The sequence below is a fragment of the Nannospalax galili genome, unplaced genomic scaffold, assembly GCF_000622305.1.
Source record: "Nannospalax galili isolate Female #2095 unplaced genomic scaffold, S.galili_v1.0 scaffold507, whole genome shotgun sequence".
NCBI classification, from domain to species: domain Eukaryota; kingdom Metazoa; phylum Chordata; class Mammalia; order Rodentia; family Spalacidae; genus Nannospalax; species Nannospalax galili.
Genome location: NW_008356261.1, coordinates 963,114 through 979,605, shown reverse-complemented (window position 1 = coordinate 979,605; position 16,492 = coordinate 963,114). Strand labels below are relative to the sequence as shown.

At 48.9% G+C, this 16,492-nt stretch overlaps 1 protein-coding gene across 4 annotated transcripts in view; it reads left to right on the top strand.

The window, feature by feature from the left end:
• Nucleotides 1-9,669: 9,669 nt before the first annotated feature.
• Nucleotides 9,670-16,492, top strand: part of Chid1 (chitinase domain containing 1) — a 35,902-nt gene continuing 29,079 nt past the window's right edge. For 2 of the 4 annotated variants that reach the window (XM_008854433.2, XM_008854431.2), the window contains exon 1: nt 9,670-9,798. The gene's annotated coding sequence lies outside the window, so the exon portion shown is untranslated. Of the gene's footprint in view, nt 9,836-13,434; nt 13,532-16,492 lie in introns of all 4 variants that reach the window. The other 2 variants (XM_029556795.1, XM_017803560.2) reach the window with 2 other exon arrangements.

The window sequence follows — 16,492 nt, the reverse complement described above, 5'->3', positions numbered from 1 at the left end:
TGTGTGTGTGTGTAAGTGTACCATATGCATACAGTACTAACAGAGGCCGGAAGAGGGATGGTGTCAGATCACCTGGAGCTAGAGTTGTGCACAGTTGTTAGCTGCCATATGGGTGCTGGGAACCAAACCCAGGTCTTCTTCAAGAGCAGTTATGAGCCATCCCTCTAGCCTCTATGACATCTTTAAGGGATCTGATGAGCAGTGGCCCTGATAAGGACCATCTACTCAGGGGACTCTTGAACTAACACATGGGCAGCCCTCTAGTCTCTGTTTGGTCAAGAAAATTCCAGGACTGATGAACCATATGTGGTGAAAATCATTCACTCTTCCCAGATTCCCAGAAACAGGTCAGGACACAGACACCAGAGCCTCCCAGAAGGGGACCCGGGCGCCCCTGGCTTCACTCTTATTTTTTAAAGTTGTTTATTATTATTATTATTATTTTATTATTATTATTTTGGTCTTTTTGAGACAGGGTCTCCCTGTAGCCCCAGCTGTCCTGGAACTCACTATGTAGACCAGGCTGGCCTTGAACTCACAGAGATTCACCTGCCTCTGCCTCCCGAGTGCTAAGATTAAAGGTGTGCACCACCATGCCCGGCTTCTTTTTTTTTTTAATTTCTTTATTTTACATGTATGAGGGTATTGCCTGCATATGTGTAAGTGCACCTGTGTCATGCAATGCCCACAGAGGTCAGAAGAGGACATCAGATCACCTGGAGTTACAGACAGTTGCTACCTGCCATGTGTGTGCTGGGAATCAAACCTGAGTCCTCTGCAAGAGCAGCCAATGCTCTTAACTGCTAAGTATCTCTCCAGCCCCAAGTGTAGGAGGTATTTCAAGCACCCTAAGCAGTTCTCCTGTACGGCCCTGTTCCAGACCCTGGACTGACTAGCCAAAAGTTGAACTTGGACCAGTCTCAGGCAGAGCAAGAGTGTGGCTCTCCAGCACAGGCTTCTTCAGCTGCCCTGCTCTCCAGCCTAGAGGAATGAGACTCAGGATCATCAGGCTGGTAGCTGTAAAGGCATCTTGGGTTCATTACTCACAGAAGATGAGGAAAACTGGTCAGTTTGTAAATGCATGGACACTATCTCAGGAAACACAAAAAATAAAGACAGAAAAGAAAAACTAGTTCCAGGCATAAGAATGCACATCTACAGTCCCACCACTCAGGAGGCTAAGTAGCAGGAAGACCACCATGAGCTTGAGGGCCTGCCTAGGCCAATAGTAAATGCCAAGTCAGGGCTACATAGCAAGACTCTACCTAAATAAAACTAAATTATATGTATAATTGGGCATGGTGGTTGGTGCATGTGTGTAATCTCAGAATTTGGGGCATAGAAACAGGAGGATCAGAAATTCAGGGTCATCCACAGCTAAATAGTGGGTGGGAGGCCAGCCAGGGATACAAGAGACTCTGCCTCCGAAACTAGACAAAATGATTAATTAATTAAATGAAAATAAATGCTAGAGTGTAGTTCAGATATAGAGTTCTTTTTTAAAATATTTTATTTATTATTTTTATTTTTTTATGTAGAGTGCATCACCTGCATGTATGTGAGTGTACCCATGTCGTGCAATGCGGCGGAGGTCAGAAGAGGGCTTTGGATTGCCCTGGAACTGGAGTTAAGGACAGTTCGTAGCCGCCATGTAGGTGCTGGGACTCAAACCCGGGTCCTCTGCAAGAGCAGCACTTTTAACCGCTGAGCCATCTCTCCAGCCCCATTTCTAAATTTTTTCCTGAACAAATGATGCTATAAGTGCCCCTGTAGCTTAATTCTTAGATAATGCATTTTAAAACTTTAAGCAAATTATTGAGTTAAATTTTATTAAAAAGTAACGAAATGTGTGTGCCTTTTATATCTACGGGATCCCCTGGAACTGGAGTTACAGATGATTGTTAGCTGCCATGTGGGTGTATCTAACCCACGTCCTCTGAAAAAGTAGCCAGTGCTGAGCCATTTCTCCAGTCTCATAATGTCTCAAAAAGAAAGGAAGGAAGGAAAGAAGGGAGGGAGGGAGAGAGAGAGAGAGAGAGAAAGAAAGAAAGAAAGAAAGAAAGAAAGAAAGAAAGAAAGAAAGAAAGAAAGAAAGAATCAGGGGTTGGAAAGACGGCTAAGAAGTTTAAGAAGTTAAGAGAACTTGTTGCACTTGCAGAGGACCCAAGTTTAGTTCCCAGCACCAATATCAAGTGACTCATTAACTGCCTGAAACTCAAACTCCAGGGGATTCAACACCCTCTTCTGGCCTCCAGGGGCACTAGGCACACATGCACTCACTCACACACACATACACATAATAAAAATAAAATAATTTTTTTTAAAAAAAGGAAAGGAAGAGGAAAAAAATCCCCATAGAGAACTCTCTGGAGACCTCTTTGCAGAGTTTAGTTTCTGAGGACTTTGTTGATTGCACCATGCCATAGCAGTTATAAAAAGAGGACCTGTTGAACAGGAAGTAACACCAGAACCCCGGGGAGACACATACCAATGATAGAGATTGAAGCTGATTCCTTCTGTAATAAGTGAACTCTTGACATCTAGCCACCCAGAATAAGACTACAGTTCCCAGCCTTCTCTGCACCTAGGCATCACTAGGTGACATCAGACCATGAAGAAGATTGTATGAATTTCTTGCACCAGCCAAACTAGTACCCTAGTAGGCTAGGTTGATTACAGCAGGTATTGATTCTGTCACAGTCCTGGAAGCTGGAAAACCAAGATCAAAGTGTCGTAAGACTGGCTCCTCCCAAGGTCTCTCTCTCTGTTCTTGGCTTGTAGTTGGCCTCTTCTCCGTGTGCACACAGAGCACACAGGATACTCTGTTTGTATCCTGATCCCTCTGCTTATAAGAACTCTACCAGGCCAGATGTGATGGTGCACACTTCAATAATCCTAGCACTTGGGAGGCAGAAGCCAACAGATCTCTATGAATTCAAGGGCAGCCTGGTCTACATAGTGAGTTCTAGGCCAGCTGGGGCTACAGGGAGACCCTGTCTCAAAAAGACCAAAAGGAAGGAAGGAAGGAAGGAAGGAAGGAAGGAAGGAAGGAAGGAAGGGAGGGAAAATCTTTCCCCAGGACGCTGGCCCTTCAGACCTCCTCTCTCCAGAGCAGAGACCCATGGCCTACTGACCCCCTGAGAATACTGTCTAGAAATACTCTTTGATCCCAAGGACAGGCCCCTGCTCCTGCTGCCCATCATCCAACACTTTGGGAGCCTCACTGGCTTGGTGGGTTTGTAGAAAGTGTTTCAAGCTCTGGAAGCATGGGAGCAACCCCCCGCATTTGGCCCTGGATTCCTCTCCTTCAGGACCCAGTTGTAGTAAGCTAACAGAAGATATGTTTATTCTAAGACTGGTCTGAGAAAAACAGCTTCTGAAAAGAAAGAAATAATGCTCTGGGCCTTTCCACACCACTGAATTACTTTCCTGATCCCATGGCTGGAAAAATGGCTCAGCGGTTAATAGCACTGACTGCTCTTGCAGAGGACCTGGGTTCGATTCCCAGCACCCACATAGAGGCTAATGACTATCTATAACTCCAGTTCCAGGGAATCTGACATTTTCTTCTAACCTCTGTGGGTATTGCATGACATGGGTGCACTTACACACATGCAGGCAATACATTCATACACATAAAATTAAATAATAATATTTTTAGGGGCTGGAGAGGTGGCTCAGCAGTCAGCAGTTAAGAGCACTGACTACTCTTGCAGAGGACCCGGGTTCGATTCCCAGCACCCACATGGTGGCTATGAACCATTCTTAACTCCAGTTCCAGGGGAATCCGAAGCCCTCTTCTGACCTCCACTGCATTGCACAACCAGGGTGCACTCACATACACGCAGGCAATACACTTGTACACATAAAATAAAAATATTTTTTAACCGGGCATGGTGGCACATGGCTTTAATCCCAGCACTCGGGAGGCAGAGGCTGGCAGATCACTGTACGTTCAAGGCCAGCCTGGTCTATATAGTGAGTTCCAGGCCAGCTGAGGCTACAGGGAGACCCTATCTCAAAAAGACCAAAAAAAAAATTTTTTTTTAAATTTTCTTAAAAAGAGAGAGAGGCCAGGTGTGGTGGCACATGCCTTTAATCCCAGCACTCGGAGGCAGAGGCAGGCGGATCTCTGTGAGTTCGAGGCCAGCCTGGTCGCCATAGCGAATCCAGGCCAGCTAGGGCTACAGGGTCTCCCTGTCTCAAAAAGACCAAAAAAAAAAAAAAAAAAGAGAGAGAGAGAGATTACTGATCCCAAACTGGGTGCTTATAATGAAGAGTTCTAGAGGCAAGAAGCCAAAAACAAAGGTGTCAGCCAGGTGAGGGTCTTCAGGGGGCTCTGAGGCAGCTGCAGGTGGCTGCTGGGCATTCCTTTGCTTGTAGCTATGAGACTCTCCTCTGTCCCTACCCTCTCATGGCCTTCCTTCTGTGTCTGTCTCAAATCTACCTCTAATTCTTAATCCAAGATCCTTAATTTAATTATATGTGCAGATTTCTTATTTACAAATAAAGTCACATTCAAATGTCTTGAGGTACACAATCCTTCGCCAAGTCCCAAATGCTGTAGTATGTCCAGAAACCTACACATAGGAACCACCATGGCCCAGGTCAGCCAGGCCGGCCTCGTGGAACACAGAGAGCCTATTGTGCTGGCCCTGAGCTCTGTCCAGAAGACTGAGTGTTCCTGCTTCCTTCTTCCTTCTTTCCTGGAATTTCTTATCCCAGCACCCAGAGAGGATGTCTCTGTCCACAGTCGAGGGAGGGCTCTGAAGGGGAAGGCTGGGGTGCGTCCATCCTCCTGGACTACCAGCCTCAGCACTGGGATGGCTCCGGGTCTGGGAGTAACAGGAAATAGCACCCTCTGGGTGACTGAGGCCAAGGTCTCTGATTAAAACAGGGCAGAATGGTGGGTCTGCACAGCCAGGAAGGACCTTGCTGATGGTGCTGACTTGGCAAAGGACTGGCACAGAGTCACCTGAAAGACTGGGATCTTATCTTTGCCCCACCCAGGGGCATTGGCCAGACACCAGCTCTACCCTCAGAGGCCTCACAGCCACTAAGTATCTCCAACAACCAGCTGTGAGGGCACTTGAAGTGACAGCCATGTACAGGACTTCTTGTAGAAACTTGGGAAGTTAAGCTGTCCCCAAGAAGCAGCCTTAGGCTGAGGATCCTTAGCTGGCCAAGTACATGAGAGTGGTGTGTCAGCCAGAGCAAAAGTAGGGATTCCACTGGGAGCAGAAAGACCCCTTGCCTCACAGCAACTTCCCCTGCCCTCTATCCTACAGTGCCAACTGCAGGCAGCTTGAGACACAAGCACAACAGCCTCAGGACACCAGCCTGGAGCCTATAGTTCAGAGCTTAGACCTTGGCAGGACATCCCACATTGCCATACTAGAAAAGGATGAAAAATTGCCTGAGGCCTGGCTTAGTTCCTGGGTCATGGGGTTAAATTTAAATAATTAAGATTCAGTTTATTTTTATACTTTTTTTTTTTTTGGTCTCTTTGAGACAGGGTCTCCCTGTAGCCTCAGCTGTCCTGGAACTCACTACATAGGCTGGCCTTGAACTCACAGAGATCTGCCTGCCTCTGCCTCCCAAGTGCTGGGATTAAAGGTGTGTGCCAGCATGCCTGGCTATGCATATTTTAAAAATATTTTATCTATTATTTTTACTTTATGTATATGAGTATATTGCCTGCATGTAGGTAGGTGCACCTGTGTCATACAATGCTTGAGGAGGTCAGAAGAGGGCGTCAGATCCCCTGGAACTGGAGTTTCAGATAGTTGTCAGTCACCATGTGGGTGCTGGGAATCAAACCCAGGTCCTCTGCAAGAGCAGTCAGTGTTCTTGACCACTGAGCTATCTCTCTAGCCTCTTATTTATTTTGAGACAGTCTCATTTAGCCCAGGCTGGCTTTGAACTCACTTTATGTGTGAGATTTCAGTCATGAGCCACCATGCCTGGCTTTCTACAGTCGTTTATTTATTTATTTGGTCTTTTTTTTGTGACAGGGTCTCTCAGTAGTCCCCAGCTGGCTTGGCACTCGCTATGTAGACCAGGCTGGCCTCGATCTCACAGAGATCCGCCTGCTTTTGCCTCAGCAGTGCTAGGACTAAAGGTGTGCGCCACCGAGCAGCTCTACAGTCACTTTTTTTTTTTTTGTTTTTGTCTTTTTCAGACAGGGTCTCCCTGTAGCCCCAGCTGCCCTGGAACTCACTATGTAGACCAAGCTGGCCTTGAACTCACAGAGATCCACCTGCTTCTGCCTCCCAAGTGCTGGGACTACAGGCGTGCACCACAACGTCTGGCTTCTACATGCTATTTGATTCCATCTACAAACACAGTTAATTATTTTCAACACTTCAAACTGAATTTAATTTTTCATATATATTTTTTGGAGACAGGGTCTCACTATATAGGCCTAGCTGGTCTAGGACTTGGTATGTAAACTAGGCTGACCTTGAACTCTCAGAGATCTGCCTGCCTCTGCCTCCCAAGTGTTGGGATTAAAGGCTTGAGCCACCATCCATGGCCTGAATTTATATATATATATGTTTTGCTAGGTAGCCCAAGCTGGCTTTGAATTTACATTTATCTTTCTTTCTTTGTCTCCCGAATGCTGGGATTACAGAGGTGTGCAGCACCATGCCTGGTCTGAATTTATATGCTTATAAGCTAGATGTCCTTTTTCAGTGCTTTGGCTAAATGAACAACAAATCTTAGTCATCTCAAGAATTCAAATTAAAAGATTTATTTCTTTTTCAGGTTAAAAAAAATTTTTTTTTTCTTTTTGAGACAGTGTTTCCCTGTAGACCCAGCTGTCCTGGAACTCACTATGTAGACCAGGCTGGCCTTGAACTCACAGACATCCACCCACCTCTGGATTGCTGGGATTAAAGGCGTGTGCCACCACTCCCGGCTTCAGATAAAAATTTTAAACATAGGGGCTGGAGAGACGGCTCAGCGGTTAAGAACACTGATTCTTCTTATAGAAGACCTGGGTCAAATCCCAGCGCCCACATGGCAGCTAACAACTGTCCATAACTCCAGTTCCAGGGGAATCCAATGCCCTCTTTTGACCTCCGCGGCATTGCATGACATGGGTGCATTTATATACATGCAGGCAATACACTCATACACATAAAATAAAAATAATAAATAAAATATTTTTTTAAGAAACCTCAAGCCAGGCATGGTGGCACATGCCTTTAATCCTAGCACTCGGGAGGCAGAGGCAGGCAAATCTCTATGAGTTCAAGGCCAGCCTGGTCTACATAGTGAGTTCCAGGAGAGCTGGGGGTACAGGGAGACCCTGTCTCAAAAAAACCAAAAAAAAAAAAAAAAACCTTAAAAAATTTTAAATGTAATAAACCTGAAGTTACCTTAACTATTCCAGAAATATTAAAGATCAAATGGGCCAGGCATGGTGATGTATGCCTTTAATTCCAGCACTGGGAGACAGAGGTAGGTAGATTTCTATGAGCTCCAGGTCAGCCTGGCTTACATAGTGAGTTCTTGGTCAGCCAGAGCTGCATAGTGAGACTGTCTCAAAAAAAAAATCATGTTTTCATGTAATATAGAAGCGTATCGGGCAAGGTGGTACACACCTTTAGTCCCAGCACTCGGGAGGAAGAGGCAGATGGACAGATCTCTGTGAGATAGAGGCCAGCCTGGTCAAGTGCCAGGCCAGTTGAGACTACAGGGAGACCCTGTCTCAAAAAGACCAAAAAAAAAAAAAAAATGCTAATGCTTGGCTGTGATTTTCTTAGATCTTTCTTATTTTTTAAATTTTATTTTTATTGTATATGTATGAGTGTATTGCCTGCATGTATGAGAGTGCACCCATGTCGTGCAATGCGGCGGAGGTCAGAAGAGGGCTTCGGATTCCCTAGAACTGGAGTTAAGAATGGTTCATAGCTGCCATGTGGGTGCTGGGAATCAAACCTGGGTCCTCTGCAAGAGCAGTCAGTGCTCTTAACCGCTGAGCCATCTCTCCAGCCTCCAATTTTCTTAGATCCTTCTATCCCACTTTGTACATCTTCCCTGTGTCTAAAAGATGGATAACTACTTGAAACCAGTTTGAGGCTGGAGATGTATGTAGTTCTGTGCTAGCTGGAGAGCTTGCTTTACATGTGTGTTGATCTGAGTTTAATCCCAACACCACAGAGGGAAAAATAACAAGCCAGTTTTCACCCCTCAGGCAACAGGGGCACGTTGGTCACAGACCTAGGGTGACTCCTGAGTGGACTTTGCAATTCTTTTTTTTTATTTTTTGGTCTTTTTGAGACAGGGTCTCCCTGTAGCCCCAGTGCATTTCTCTAGCTCAGAGACCTCTGACCTTGTTGGGCTCCTGAAGAGGATAAATGCTTTTGCATTTAGGAGACCTTTGGCCCCTTTAGCATGCACAATCCTCAGGACATCAATTGTAGCCTATTGAGGCCCTCCTGAGAGCTCTGACCTACATGGAGTCACCTTTCTGGCCATTTGCTGATGCTACCATCAGCATGTTAAGGTGCTAAGCTGGACGCCAAGAAGGCAGACAATTGGTGCACAACATGCCTTATTTCAGGTACCCATGTCCAGCCCCTGCGTTGACTTGGAAGACATCTGGCAGAAAATATGGGGAAGAGAAAGGAGGAAACGTGATTAGGAAGGAAGAGTACAAAGCTCAGCTAAGTGGAGAAACTTCTGCAACAGCAGGAATGGGGAACCGGCCACACAGTGCATCCTGGAACTGGCCCTGGTGGAGTGGGGCGGAGGGGAGAACTGGGTGTGGACAGGCCAAGTGTGGTTTTCTGCAGGAAGCTGTTGGGAACAGTAAAGGATGGGGGTGGGGACCAGTCAGCTTGCTGAAAAATGCTGGTCACGTGTGCGTTCAACCCACTCAAGAAGAGACGTGTCTGGGCTTCGCTTGCAGAGGCTGAGATGGGTTGGAGAGGGTATTGTTTGCCTGTGAGTTCCCACTCACACAATTTGCAAGACGAGGTGAAGACAGACAGACAGCTCTGGGATGAGGACAGGTGGGATGTCCCTTGTGCAAGGCCAGCGCCCTGTGCACAGTGTCCCTGTTGGAAGGAGTAGTGGGCACTGCAGACCTGTGGATGGTGACAGGCGGTGGGTTTAATGCGGGATCCAAGGAAAGCCTGGTGCAGAGTGCACGAAGTGGGTCGGTCCGGCGAGGGCGTGGAAGTGACCGTGCGTATGGTGACCCGCACAACCCAGGTCTGGCAGGGCCGGGTGCCCCACCCAAGACCCTCAGACGGGGCGCCCTTGGTGGTCGCGCACATACACGTGAAGCAGACGTCAACGCGGGCCCTAAGCCTGTCAGCGACCCCTACACTGGGGACACAGGCGCCCTGCGCGGATCCGGGGATTCGGCCGGGAGTTATGGCCCTGAGCCAGGCAGAGCAGGCGGGAGACCGGCTGCAGGAGCGAGCCTGGTGCCCACGGTCGCACACCACCCCGCTGGCGCTCTCCAACCCACCCGTGGCCCGGTCCACTGAGGCCCCGCCCAGCTGCCGAGGCCACTCACCGACAGAGGCCCCGCCCACCCTCCGAGGTCCCGCCCATCTCCAGCCCCGCCGAGACCACGCCCCGGCTCCGCTCCGACAGGCTCGGCCAGTGACCACGCCCTCCAACCTTCTCAGTCCCGCCCCATCCCAGCGTGCCCTGCGCGGGGTCTAGGAAGCTGGCGTGGCGCGGTGGCAGGGAGAGGCGGCTTGTGGGCGGGACTTCCGGCTCTCGGGAGCGTCTTCCGGCCGTGCTTGAGGGGTCTGGCCGGTTCCTGACATGAAGGTGAGCCCGGCAACCGCGGCGGCCCCTGGTCGTCCTGGTATGATGCGGGCGCGCCGGGCGGAAGGCGGGCCAGGGGCGCGAGTGTGAGCAGCCAGTGTGAGCAGGAGGGAGAGCGAGCGCGGACGGGTCCAGAGGAGGGAGCGAGTGACAGCGAGGGTGTGTGAGGACCGAGCAGATGTGAGCGAGTGTGAGAGCCAGCAGATATGAGCGAGCGAGTGTGAGAACCAGAGATGTGAGCGAGTGTGAGAGCGAGCAGATGTGAGTGAGCGAGTGTGAGAGCCAGCCGATGTGGGCGAGCGAGTGTGAGAACCAGGAGATGTGAGCGAGTCTGAGAGCGAGCGTGAGAACCAGAGATGTGAGCGAGTGTGAAAGCCAGCAGGTATGAGAGAGCGAGTGTGAGAACCAGGAGATGTGAGCGAGTGTGAGAGCCAGCAGGTATGAGCGAGCGAGTGTGAGAGCCAGCAGGTATGAGCGAGCGAGTGTGAGAGCCAGCAGGTATGAGCGAGCGAGTGAGAACCAGGAGATGTGAGCGAGTGTGTGAGCGAGCGAGTGTGAGAGCAGGTGTGCTAATGTGAGGGAGCGCCAGAGCAAATGTTAGTACGAGTCATTATGAGAGCACAAGTGTGTGAAATCCGGAGAGGAAGTGCATGAACAACCGCACAGTGGTGTGAGTGCAGTTCTGTGTGCCAGTGTGGCTGAGTATGGAGGACAGCATGAGTGCGGTGTGTAAAACGGTGCAGATGAGAGCCGTTGTAAAGGAGCGAAGGCAGAGCTTTCAAGGGTGCATGGTTGAGTGTATGGGAATCAGATGGTGGAGTCTTGTGGAGGATGTGAGTGTGGCAGCCAGTGGGACCAGGTGTGGTGGGTGCGCAGCGTGATGGCGGTGCACGGTAGCGCTGTGGGTCTCCAAGCTGCTGGGTGCCAGGCCCGCCTTACCGTCAGTGCAGCCCTGGACCTGGAGAGCCAGGGTGGGGAACTGCAGATGGGGATAGTGTGCCTGCCCGGTACTTCACACAGCCCGAGCCTGGAGCCTGGAGCGGCCAAGGACTGAGAGCTGGTGCCTTCCCTAAACTTGAGCCGTTTCATTACAGTGTGCACCGGGCATAGCCGGGTAGCCACATGCCTCCAGGCTGGGTGGGCTTCCCCGGGGTTGGTCCCCTCAACCTGTGAATGAGGTGACACCGATGCCTGTGTCCTGGGCTGTGGAGAGAGCTTGTGAGTGATCCACCAGGCTTGGCATGCAACGAGTGTGGTCAATAAACGTCACCTGGGATTATAAGCATCCTGCTTCCTAGCCACCTTCATTTCCAGCTATGCACTCACCCCCAGTAAGAATAGTTAGCTCCAAAATGTGCACTCATGGGTAAAGATGGAGGACGGCCATTGCACTTGGTGTAGGAGCGTTTCTGTTTTGAGAGCCCGGGGGCTGGAAGTGTGGCCCTAGTTTGCCTGGTATGTGTAGAGCTCTGGATTCAATCCTGGACCTATTAAGCAAGCAGCAACCCAGCCAGTGGCCTCAGCGACTCAGCTTATCAATCAGCATTCCTCAAATCCTGCAATACCAAAGTAAGAGATTAGTCTAGGCCATGTTTTTACTGTTTTTGTTTTTTTAGAAGATAGGGTCTCAAGTAGCCCAGGCTGGCCTTGAACTCATTACATAGACAAGAATGACCTTGAACTCTTGGGCTTTCTGCCTCCACCTTGCAGTGCTGGGATTACAGGTGTGAATCACGGTGCCCAGCCAAAAGCTAGTTCTTAGAACTGCAGTTGACAGTGCAGTACAGAGTAAGGTTCACGTTGACCCACTGCTTTTACTCTGCACATACACATCTGGTATGTTACATGAGCTGCACACACTAACGTGTTTCTGTATAACAAGCACTTAACACATTTCTTGCTGTGGGTCTGTTTGAGAAACATTTGCAAGCCCCTACCGTGACTCCTTTCCGCCAGTCCAACACAGTCCTTCCAAGACCATGAGACTTGGAGGCCCAGAGTTACAGAAGCAGCCGCATGTTTTCCATTGCTAGCTTGGCATAAGACAGGACTGAGACCCAGGTTGGCCCAATCCATAACATTCCATATTCCCTGCTGGGCCCTCCCCCCAACAGATGGTCATTCATGTTGGAGGAAGAAACACATTGTGGTGTAAGAACACAGATCCCAGGAGTCTGCTCCATGAAGAACATGTTGGAAAGTTTACCCTCTGGGTGCCGTGGGCAGTAGGGAGCCCTGGGAGATGCAGCACCCTGGGTGCCCCACATATCACACATGCCTCATCCCCGGCTCCCCACATACACCGTGGTAGTCATTCTGGAGAGTTGGAAACCAGCATTTGTGAGCATCCAAGTACTTAACGATCACCAGTAGCACCAGCCCTGGCAGTGTGTTGGGTTTGGTTCTGCCCCACTGCCCAACACAAGCTGACAGGCCTGTCTGCCTCCACCTTGTATCCAGATAGGCCCCTGCCCTGTTTATTTTTGTTATGTTAATTATGGGTATATGCCTGTGTGGGGGTGAATGAGTGCAGATGTCCAGGGAGGCCAGAAGCTGGCATCTGGTCCCCTGGAGCTGGAGTTACAGATGGTTAGCTGCCTGATGTGGGTGCTGAGAACTTGACTCCGGTCTTCTACAAGAGGACATTCTTAATTGCTGAGCCCTCTCTCCAGCCACCCCTTTTCTGAGTGGATATTGAGGATTGTACCCTGGGCTTCACGCACTCTAGGCAAGTGCTCTACTACTGGACTACAGTCCCAGCCTTTTGTTTTGTGACAGGGTCTTGATAAGTTGCCTGTGCTAGCCTTGAACTCTGTCATGCAGGCAGGAGTTGAACCTCTGGTTCCTTTTTTAAACAAGATTATTATCGTTATTTGGGGGTTTTGAGACAGGGTCTTCCCAGCTGGCCTGGAACTTGTTTAGTAGACCAGGCTGGCCTCAATCTCACAGAGATCTGCCTGCCTCTGCCTCCTGAGTGCTGGCATTAAAGGTGTGCACCACCATGCCTGATGTTGTTTTATTTTATTTTGGTCTTTTTGAGCCAGGGTCTCCCTGTAGCCCTATGTAGACCAGGCTAGCCTTGAATTCACAGAGATCTGCCTTCCTCTGCCTCCCGAGTGCTGGGGCTAAAGGCTTGCGCCACCACGCCTGGCCTGTTATTTTAATTATGTGTATGTGTGTGGGTCTGTACTTGAGAGTGAAGGTACCTGTAGAGATCAGAAGAGGGTGTCGGATCCCCTGGAGTTGGAGTTACAGGCAGTTGTGAGCTGCCTGTTGTGGATGTGGGCAACTGAACTTGGGTCCTCTGCAAGAGCAGTATGTGCTCTTGACTGCTGAGCCATCTTTCCAGCCCTAAATCTTTGATTCTTGTGCTTCAAATCCTGAGTAGTTGGAATTATAGGGCTGGGCCACTAGGCCAAGCTCCTTCCATCCTTTCTTCCTGGAGGTGTCAAGTTATAGGTCATGGGTAAAAAAAAAAAGTGGTAGTCAGAAAGGCCTCTTAAGTGAGCAGTGGCCCATTATGGCTACCTGGTGGTAGTAGAGACTTAGGTCATAGGGCACCTGGATACACTGTAGTGTCCTGGACAACTTCCTGGAGGCTCATACCCCTGATTGCTCATCTCTTTCCCTGTGGCCCAGTTCTTTATCCAAGGGAAAGGAGCCATGGTTATGATAGGGACAGAGACTGAAGACAGATCCTTGGGAGCTGGGGAAGCTGCAGTCTCAGACTGGCCAGGTAAGCTGTGGGTAACTCTGGGTCACTGGTCCCAACCCCCTTCCATGGCCAGGATTCCCCAGTCCCTGGGGCTATGGGCCACCAAGTCTAAGCCTCAGTCGTGAAGACAAAGTGAACTGGGGTAAGCTAAGGTACAAAAAGTTACGGCCTCTTTTTTTGAAGATTAAAAAAAAAAGTTATGTGGGGGCTGGAGAGATGGCTCAGCGGTTAAGAGCACTCACTGACTGCTTTTGGAGAGGACCTAGGTTTGATTCCTAGCACCCACATGGTGGCTACAAACTGTCCTTAACTCCAGTTCCAGGGGAATCCGAAGCCTTCTTCTGACCTCTGTGGCATTGCACCACATAGGTGCACTCACATACATGCAGGCAATATACTCATACACATAAAATAAAAATAATAAAATATTGTTTTAAAAATTATGTGTTTTGCCTGCGTGTATGTTTTTTGTTTGTTTGTTTTTTCTTTTGTTTTGTCTTTTTGAGACAGGGTCTCCTTGTAGCCCCAGCTGTCCTGGAACTCACTATGTAGTCCCGGCTGGCCTCAAACTCACAAAGATCTGCCTGCCTCTGCCTCCCAAGTGCTGGGATTAAAGGTGTGCGCCACCACGCCCAGCTGCCTACATGTATGTAAGTGCACCATATGTGCAATGTCTGTGAAGTCCAGAAGAGGACCCCTGATTCTCTGGAACTGGAGATGCAAACGGTGTAGCCACCATGTGAATTCTGGGAACTGAACCCCAGTCCTCTACAAGAGAATCAGCCACTGAGTCATCTCTCCAGCCCCAAGTTATTAAGCCTGTTAATTCTCATTTTGTCACTGGGGAGAGAAGCTGGTAGCATCAGAGGTGAGTGGTGTGATGGGAACCTTGATCTTACCCTTCTGACTCATAGAACAGTCGCTGCCCTTGCTGAAGGCTTCAGGCATCCAACAGTGTTCTCTGTATTTGCCCTTCCTTTCCTAACTCCACAGAGCCTCAAGGCCAGGCTCTCTTGTGCTCTCCCTGTCTCCTAGTTGTGGAATCTTTCTGGTCTGCCTCATTCCAGAGCCACCAGATGTGTTGGTGTTCTGGGGGCCAAAGCTTGGAAGCATACCACCACAGCCCTTGCTCCCCTCAGGCTACATGAGCACCAGGTCTCAGGGAAGTGAGAGAAAGGGAAGCAGAGGAGAAAGGCTGGCTAGGAGGTCATAGGAGTGGGCGGGCAGGCCTGAGGAGGGCCTGCTTCTAGCTGCTGTTAATGGCTTGGCCGACTGGGTTTTCTCCTTCTCAATCTGGCTTCTGACATCCTTATTGCCTGTGGCTATAGGAAAAGGTACCAGGCATTGGGCTGGGTCAGCCTCCAGCTTCCCACTTGCCTCTGCTTGGGCCTTTGTGGGCCCCTCAGCTGGTTTGGTAGGCTGTGTGCTGCCAGGGATGTGAGACCAGATGGCCTGCTTCTGTATACCTGTCTTGAAGTCTCATGAAAGACAGACAACCCAGTTGGGCCATGTTTCCTAGGGCTTAAAAGTGAATTGTATAACTAGTGAAAATTCAGTGCGGAAAAGTCAGAAAATACAGGTAAAATAAATAAAATGACCAGTAATTCCCTACCAGTGAACATTTTGCTTCTGTACATACTTTTTTGTTTTTTGTTTTTCTAAGACAAGATTTCACTATGTAGCCCTGGCTGGCCTGGAACTTGCTCCAACTCAAAATGATCCTCCTGCCTCTGCCTCCTGGGTGCTGGGATTAAAGGCGTGTGCCACCATTCCTGGCTCCATACAAGCTTTTTAATGTGGACACAGGTAAAAACAGGACTGTCAAGCTAGGGGTGATGGCACATCCCTATAATCCTGAGACTTGGGAGGCTGAGGCAGGAGGATCTTGAGCTGGAGGCCAGCTGGAATGTTCTAGCAAGAGCTTGTCTCAAACAGACCGTGTTGTAGAGATGCAGTTCGGGGGTGATTTTCAATTGATCACAGTCATGCCCACCTCTATGCCTATCCATGTTCCAGCACTCAGAGTGCTAGATCCCTAAGCTTGATTCTTGTGTGTATGGGACATATTTGAAGTAGACATTGTAAAAGGAAGCAAGCATGTGGTGACAGTTTAGTATTTATGGCCAGATGGTCATCCAGAGAGGCCTTTCAAAGCTGGAATTTCCACTTAGCTCAGGAGTTGTTTTCCAAAGCCTACGGAAGCATTCTTTGTAACCCTTCACACAGAGTGGAGACACCATCTCACCTGTTTTTGTTCCTTCAGTCATGGGGGAAGCAGAGCTGAGCTGTTCATTTCTGGGATCTGAGTGTCTATTTGAAACCCGTTCTTGTCCCTGTCTTGTTTTTATAGTGAGACATTGCTTACTAGAATTACTCTTTGTTTACTTTTTGTGTGTTTTCAGACATGGTCTCATATAACTCGGGCTGGCTTTCAAGTCCATAGATAGCTAAGGCTGACCTTGACTTCAGATCCTCTCACCCCTGCCTCCCAAGTGCTGTGATTACAAACATGTGCATCCACACCCACCTTTTTTTATTTGAAATATTTCTTTGCATAGTAGGGATAGTTATGGGTAGAAACATGTCAAGTGTGTCCCAAATAAGTTTTTCTGACTCACAGTCTTTTAAATTTATTTTGTTTTCTAAATGAAAGTTTTTCTTTTTTTTTTTTCAATGTGTGTGCTTGTATTGCCTGCATGTAGGTAAGTGCACCCGTGTCATGCAATGCCTGTGGAAGTTGGAAGAAGAGGGTGTTGAATCCCTGGAACTGGAATTAAGGATGGTTGTTAGCCACCATGTGGGTGCTAGGATTTGAACCCAGGTCCTCTGCAAGAGCAGAGGTACTTTTAACCACTGAGCCATCCCTCCAGCCCTTTTTTTTTTTTTTTTTTTTGAAACAGGGTCTCCCTGTATGCCAGCTGGCCCGTAACTCACTGTGTAGACCAGGTTAACTTTGATCTCACAGTGATCTGTCTGCTTCTG